The sequence below is a fragment of the Hylobates moloch genome, unplaced genomic scaffold (genome assembly GCF_009828535.3).
Source record: "Hylobates moloch isolate HMO894 unplaced genomic scaffold, HMol_V3 SCAFFOLD_2, whole genome shotgun sequence".
Taxonomy (NCBI): Eukaryota; Metazoa; Chordata; class Mammalia; order Primates; family Hylobatidae; genus Hylobates; species Hylobates moloch.
Genome location: NW_026652277.1, coordinates 29,072,659 through 29,081,313, shown reverse-complemented (window position 1 = coordinate 29,081,313; position 8,655 = coordinate 29,072,659). Strand labels below are relative to the sequence as shown.

The window sequence follows — 8,655 nt, the reverse complement described above, 5'->3', positions numbered from 1 at the left end:
ATGTATGTATGAATATGACTATTCACATATGTATGTATGAATATGACTATTCATATATGTATATATGAAGATATACATATAGGATATTATCTGTCAAAAAACAAATCACCTGTTCATCTACTCAAATTCTTTGATTTTTATAAGTAAAATGTATATACTGATATTTGAGGGAAATTATATTTAAAACAGCTTCAGAATAGTGAAAGTATTTGTTTCTATGTTATAGGCCTTCAATTTAAATTTAGAATTAGGTTTATCTACTCATTTATGTATTTATTTTAAACAACTTCTTGAATACCAACTATCTTCTGGGATTTTGTTATCTTCTTTGGCAATATTGATCAACAAAATAGAAGTAGTTCCTGCCCTTGTGGAGTTCAGAGTCTAATGCAGAAGAAATATATAACTCAAGTAGTCACAAAATAGGTTAGAAATTATCACACAAATGTCCCTTGAAGTAACGTTGCCTCCTGGATATTTGGTTAAATGTTCCTTGGGGCTTTAGTGTAATGGCCTGTTTGCTCAGTACCGTACCCCATGATTTTTAAAGTTACCAATCTGACTTTTAAAGTTCCCTCTCTCACAATTCTTGAATCCGTACAAAATATACATATGATTTCCAGAAGAAATTTAATTATATAAAGCATTTCAGATTTCACAATTATATTGAACTTAGAGGTTTATGAGAGAGGAGAATACACTGCCATTCTTTGTCCTGATGTTTGTCCTTGAATTTGTTCTCTTTGTAATGGTCACCTAATTTTCTAAAACCCTACATACATCATGGGTGACTCTTCATTTACAACGTCTTGTGAAGTTTAACCCAGTCCCTCACTCCCTCATTAAACTGGTAGGTCTATCTCAACATTTTGGAAATGCTGGTGAATAAAAATTTCCTCATTGTTTACAGTGTGATATTACAAAGATATGTACAAGTAATTATGAAGCATAAAATAGGGAATTTGATCTCGTCTTGGTTATAGGTGGACACAGTGGTAAAGACGTTAACTTCCACAAGAAAGCAACATTAAGATTAGAAAAATAAGTGGGGGCTTATTTAGGGTGAAGGTGGGAATGAGAGAAGAAATTTGAACAGCAAAGTCCTGAGGTAGGAGAAAGCAGAGTGCATTTGGGGAACTATGGAAGGCCAGGTCTGCATCATACAGTACAGGGAAAAAACAGGTGGTACTGATTGAAGCTAGAGATGTAGGTATTAAACACGACCTCATTAATATATTGATTATAAATATAAATTTTCTATTTTAACAATAAAAGTAATAATTGCTAATGCATGAATGCTTAGGTACCATACACTCTTCTAAGAACTTTATATATAACTCATTTAATACTAAAATTTTAATTTTTTATATAAATAGTAATTACAAAATGATTTGTATCAAAATGCTGCATCAGTAAAGAATATTACATGAAACAATGTCTACTCAAAATTTCAGATACAGATTTAGAAGTAGTAATCTACAGTGGCAATATAAAACTTGCTAAAATTTTTGCTACTTATACTATCTCTGTAATAAGTAGTTTTAAAATCAGAACATATTTGATTATTTCACCCATGAGATAAAAAATTCTAAATCACTCTTTTGAAGTCCAGTTTACTGACATTTTGCGTCTCCTCTATATTGTCTCAAAAACCACTTCCATAAGTAACTTCAAAAGAGCTGCTTCATAAAGTCACTTCAGTGTTATCAATTACATATTAAAAACTTTGAGTTCAGGCTGAGCATGGTGACTCATGCCTGTAATCCCAGCACTTCAGGAGGCCAAGGTGGGTGGATCACCTGAGGTCAGAAGTTCGAGATCAGCCTGGCCAACATGTTGAAACCCCTTCTCTACTAAAAATACAAAAATTAGCTAGGCGTGATGGTGCATGCCTGTAATCCCAGCTATTTGGGAGGCTGAGGCAGGAGAACCACTTGAACCCAGGAGGCGGAGGTTGCAGTGAGTCAAGATCGTGCCATTGCATTCCAGCTTGGGCACAGAGTGAGACTTTGTCTCAAAAACAAAACAAAACAAAAAACAAAATCTTTGAGCTCAAATATTTTTAGCTCCCACATACAGGTACTAAAGAGGAAAGGGTAAAGAAAGTACAGTTAATAAATACAAAAATACAATTAGATAGAAGAAAGAAGATATAGTGTTTAGTATCACAATAGAGCAGGTTATTTGGCTAATACTAATTTATTGTATATTTCTAAATAAATAACTAAAAGACTAGAATTAGAATGTTTCTAACACAAAAGAATGCTAACTGCTTGAGGTGATGGATACTCCAATAACTCTGATTTGATCATTACACATTACATGCTTTTATCAAAATATTACATGTGCCCCATAAATATGTACACCTATTATGTATTTATAATAATGTAAAAATACTGGTACACTAAAAGACCACACTTTACCACTTATCTTACATGAATGTAAGAAATCTCCACTTACAACCTCCTCAAAGTTGTAAAACATTTAAAAGAAATAACAAATATTAAAACTAATTTTATTAAAACAACTTTATTGAGAGTTTAATTCCTTATGAAAACACTTTTGAACTCTTAGCATATTGTTACTATTATTATTTCTTTTTGAGATGGGGTCTTTGTTACCCAGACTGGAGTGCAGTGGTGTGATCTTGGCTCACTGCAACCTCTGCCTCCTGGGCTCAAGTGATCCTCCCACCTCAGTCTCCTGAGTAGCTGGGACCACAGGTGTGCACCAACACTCCCGGCTATTTTTTTTATTTTTAGTAGAGACAGTGGGATCTCACCATGTTGTCCAGGCTGGTCTTGAACTCCTGAGCTCAAGTGATGAGCCCACCTCAGTCTCCCAAATTGGTGAATCACCACACCTGGCCAGAAGATTATTTTTTTGAAAGCAATTCCTTCACTGACATACAGGAGTACCTTGGATATGTTGTAGGTCTGGTTCCAGACCACCACAATAAAGTAAATATTGCAGTAAAGCAAGTCACAGAAATTATAGATTTCCCAGCACATTTAAAGCTTATGCTTCCACTGTACTGTAGTCTAAGTGTGCAATAGCATTATGTCTAAAAAATGTACATAGTTTAATTAAAAATTACTGATAAAAAATGTTAATGATCATCTGATCCTTCAGCAAGTCATAATCATTTGCTGGTGGAGATTCTTGCCTCAATATTGGTAACTGCTGACTGATCTGGGTGGTGGTTGCTGAAAGTTGAGGTGGCTGTTGCAATTTTTGTTGGTATGTAAGAATGCTTACTTTTTAAATTTTATTTTAATCTTTAATTTTTTTTGAGTACATAATAGTTGTTTCGGCCAGGTGTGGTGGCTCACACCTGTAATCCCAGCACTTTGATAGGCCAGGGCGGGCAGATCACCTGAGGTCAGGAGTTCAAGACCAGCCTGGCCAACATGGTGAAACCCCGTCTCTACTAAAAATACAAAAAATTAGCCAGTCATGGTGACATGCACCTGTAATCCCAGCTACTCAGGAGGCTGAGGCAGGGGAATTGCTTGAACTCGGGAAGTGGAGGGTACAGTGAACTGAGATTGTACCACTGCATTCCAACCTAGGTGACAGAGCGAGACTCTGTCTCAAAAAAAAAAAAAATAGTCGTATGTATTTATGAAGTATATGTGATATTTTGATAAAATCATACGATGTGTAATGATCTGATCAAAATAATTAAGATATCCATCAGCTGAAGGATTTATCATGTCTTTGTGTTTGGAACATTCCAAATCCACTCCTCTAGTTATTTTGGAATACACAATATATTTTTTTTTAGTTCCAAGTATGAGTGAGAATATACAATATCTGTCTTTCTGTGCTTGGCTTATTTCACTTAACATAATATCCTTCAGTTTTATTCATATTGTTGCAAATGACAGGATTTCATTTTTTCATGGCTGAAAAGCATTCCATTACGTATGTATTATTAAAAGTAATGGCAAAAACTTCCATTACTTTTGCACCAATATAATATACCAAATTTTCTCTTTCCATTCATTGATAAACAGTTAAGTTGATTCCATATCATGGCTATTGTGAATAGTACTACAATAAACATGGGATTGCAGATATTCCTTCAATATACTAGTTTCCTGTTTTAAAAATATATATGTAGCACTGGGCTTGCAGGATGATTTGAAATTTCTATTTTAATTTTTTCAGGAACCTCCATACTGTTTTCTAGCAGCTGTACCATTTTACATACCAGCAGTTCATGAGCGTTTCCCTTGGTCTGCATCCTCATCAGCTTCTATTACATTTTGTCTTTTTGATAAAAGCTATTTTAACTGAGGTGACATGATATCTCATTGTGGCTTTAATTTACGTTTCTTTGATGATGAGTGATGCTGAGCATTTTTTTATATACTTGTTGATGATTTGTATGTTTGCCATTGAGAAATGTCTGTTCAGGTCTTTTTGCCCATTTAAAAAATGGGATTATTTGTTTTCTATTGAGGTATTTGAGTTTCATATACATTCTGTTTCCTAATTTCTTCTCAGTTGAATACTGTGCAAATATTTCCTCCTATTTTTACCTTTGCTGTGCAGAAGGTTTTTTGCATTGGTGTGATCCCATTTATGGATTTTTTTTCTTTGATTGCCTGTGCTTTTGTGGTCTTATTCCAGAAATCTTTGATAAGACAAAAGTCCTTACGTTTTTCCACAATGTTTTCTAATGGTAGTTTCATAATTTAGGTCTTACATATAAGTCTTTAATTAATTTTTATTTGTTTTTTTATATGGTGAGAGATAGAGGTCTAGTTTCATTCTCCTGCATAATGGATATCCAGTTTCCCCAGAACCATTTGTTAAATGGTCATTTCTTGTCAAACTTGTCATTTCCCCAATGTATGTTCCTGGCACCTTTGTTGAAAATGAATTGGTTGCAAATGTGTGGATTTATTTCTTGGTTCTCTATTCCATTCCATTGGTCTATGTGTCTGTTTTTATGCCAGCAAAATACTGTTTTGGTAACTACAAAATTTGCAGTACAACCTGAAGTCAGGTAATGTAATTCCTCAAGTTTTGTTCTTTTTGCTGAGAATTATTTTGACTATTTGGGATCTTCTGTGATTCAATACAACTTTTAGGACTTAAACAAATTTTCTATGAAGAATATCATTGCTATTTTGATGGGAATTGCATTGAATCTGTAGATTGCTTGGGGTAGAATAGACATTTTAATAATATTAATTCTTCCAGGCCATGAAACATGAAATATCTTCCCATTTTTGGTGTCCTCTTCAATTTCTTTCATCAATATAGAGATCTTTTGCTTCTTTGGTTAAGTTTATCCCTGGGTATTTTATTTTATTTGTTGCTATTATAAATGGGATTGCTCTCTTGATTTCCTTTTCAGATGTTTACTGTTGGCATATAGGAATGCTATTGATTTTTGTATGTTGATTTTGTATTGTCCAACTTTATCAAACTCATTTATCAGTTTTAACAGTTTTTCATTTTTAGTGGAGTCTTTAGGTTTTTTAAATACAGGATCATATCATTTGCAAACAAGAATAATTTGACTTCTTTCTTTCTAATTTGGATATGCTTTATTTCTTTCTCTTGTCTAACTACTCTGGCTATGACTTCCAGTACTATTTTGAATAAAAATAGTGAAAATGGGCATCCTTGTCTTGTTCCAGATCTTACAGAAAAGGCTGTCAGTTTTTCCCATTCAGTATGATACTGTAGGTTTGTTATATGTGGCCTTTATTGTATTGAGGTATATTTCTTTTATATCAAGTTTGATGACAGTTTTTAATCATGAAATGACATTGAATTTTACCAAATGCTTTTTTAGCATCTGTTGAAATAGTCATCTATTTTTTGTCTTTCATTCTGTTGATGTAATGTTTCATGTTTATGGATTTGATGTGAACCTCACCTGATCATGATGAATGATCTATTTAATGTGTTGTTGAATTTGGTTTGCTAGTATTTGTTGAGGATTATTTTCATCTATATTAATCAATATTGGTCTGCAGTTTTTAATTTTTTTTCTTGTTGTAGTGTCTCTGCCTGGTTTTGGTATCAGGGTAATGCTGGCCCTAGAGAATGAGTTTGAAAGTATTCCCTCTTCCTAATATTTTTTGAATAGTATGAGTAGGATTGGTGTTAGCTTTTCTTTAAATGTTTGGTAGAATTAAGCATTGAAACCATCGAGTCCTGGGCTCTTCTTTGATGGCAGACTTTTTATTACTGGCTCTATACATTACATAATATTGGCCTATTTAGGTTTTCTATTTATTTATGGTTCAATATTAGGAGGTTGTATGTATTCAAGAATTTATCCTTTTCTTTTAGGTTTTCCAATTTATTGGCTTATAGTTGCACAATAGTACTCTCTAATGATCCTTTAAATTTTTGAGCTATCAATTGTAATATCTCATTTTTCAACTCTGATTTTATTTATTTATATTTTCTCTCCTTTCTTCTTAGTCTGGCTAAAGGTTTGTCAATTTTGGTTATCTTTTCTTTGTGTTGATCTTTTGATGTAGGTCTTTGTTGTTATAAACTTCCCTCTTAGTCCTGCTTTTGCTGTATCCCACAAAGGTTTTTAAAAATAAGACAATAATGAAGGTTACCACATCAATTAACTCTTCTTCTCACAAAAGATTTCACTGTAGCATGCAATGCTGTTTGATAGCATTTTACCCACAGTAGAATGTCTTTCAAAGTTGAAGTCAATACTCTCAAACCCTGCTGCTTCTTTATCAGCTAAGTTTATATAATATTCTATATTGTTTATTATTATCTCAACAATGTTCACAGTATCTTGCCCAGAAGTAGATTCAATTTAAATAAACCACTTTCTTTGTTCATGCATAAGAAGCAGCTCCTCAACATTAAAGTTTTATTATGAGATTGCAGCAATTCTGTCACATCTTCAGGCTTGTTCTTTTGCTATTTCCACCACAACTGCAGTTATTTCCTTCACTGAAGTTTTGAACCCCTCAAAGTCATCTATGATGTTCTTAATGCTATCTAAAATGGTGAATCTTTTCCAGAAGATTCTCAATTTACTTTTCCCAGATCCATCAGAGGAATCACTATGGCAGCTATTGCCTTACAAAGTAAATTTCTGAAATAATAAGACTTGAAAGTCTAAATTACTCTTTGATCCCTGGCTGCAGAATGAATGTGGTGTTGGCAGACATGAAAAAACATTAATCTCATATATCTCTATCAGAGCTCTTGGGTTACTAGGTGCATTGCCAATGAGCAGTGATATTTTGAAAGGAATCTTCTTTTCTGAACAGTGAGTCTTAACAATGGATTTTAAATATTCATTAAACCATGCCATGAACAAATGTGTCATCATCCATGCTTTGTTGTTCGTTTTATAGAGAACTAGCAGAATAGACAGCACGAATTTTAAGGGCCCTAGGATTTTTGGAATAACAAATGAGCACTGGCTTAACTTCAAGTCACCAGCTGCACTAACCCTTAGTAACAGAGTCTTCCTGTCATTTGAAGATTTGAAGTCAGGCATTGACTTCTCCTCTCTAGCTATGAAAGTCCTAGATGGCATCTTTTTACAATGTAAGACTGTTTTGTCTACATTGAAAACCTGTTCTTTAACATAGCCACCTCATCAATGATTTTAACTAGGTCCTTTAGATAACTTGCTAAAGCTTTTCAACACTTGCTGCTTTGCCTTGCGCTTTTATGTTATGGAGATGGCTTCTTTCCTTATACCTCAGGAACCAAACTCTGCTGGCTACAAGTTTTCTTCTGCAGCTTCTTCAAATCTTTGAGCTTTTATAGCATTGAAAAGAGCTAGATCTTTGATACGTATTAGGCTTTGGCTTAAGGAAATGTTGTGGCTTGTTTGATCTTGTATCCAGACCACTTAAACTCTCTTTATATCAGCAATAAGGCTGTTTTGTTTGCTTACCATTCGGTGTTCACTGGAGTAGCACTTTTAATTTCCATCAATAACTCTTACTTTCCACTCAGAACCTGGCTGTTTGGTGCAAGAGGCCTAGCTTTCAGCCTGTGTTGGGTTTTGATATGTCTTCCTCACTAAGGTTAATCATTTCTAGCTTAACTCACTCAAATAGTGAGTGACATTGTGACTCTTTCATTTCAACACTTAGAGGACACTGTATGGATATTAATTGGCTTAATTTCGACATTGTTATGCGTTAGGAAATAGGGAGTCTCAAGGAGAGGAAGAGAGTCAGGAGCAGATGGAGCAGTCACAACATACACATTTGCTGATGAACTTCACTTTCTTACATGGGCATGGTTCGTGAAGCTCCAAAACAATTACCAGAGTAACATCAATGATCTCTGATCATAGGTCACCAGAACAGATATAACAATAATAAAAAGTTAAAAATATTGTGACTATTGCCAAAATGTGACACGAAAACATGAAGTGACACATGCTCTCAGCAAAATGGCACCAATAGTTTTGCTTGATGCAGGATTGCCACAAACCTTTAATTTGTAAAAAGCACAATATCTGCAAGGTGTAATAAAGCATAGTGAGATAAAATGATGTATGCCTGTATGTGTTAGGTTGAAATTCACTTATAAATAATATTTCTAGTAGTCAATGCTTTATAGAGATAACACAAAACACTATACATAATTAGCTATACATGATATTCTATTTAGACTGTAAGCTAGATT

The 8,655-nt window shown here is 33.9% G+C and overlaps 1 protein-coding gene across 1 annotated transcript in view; it reads right to left on the bottom strand.

Annotated features, from left to right (window-relative positions):
• The window catches only part of TACR3 (tachykinin receptor 3), a 114,903-nt gene that overhangs the window by 86,651 nt on the left and 19,597 nt on the right, over positions 1–8,655 (bottom strand). The window lies entirely within an intron of this gene.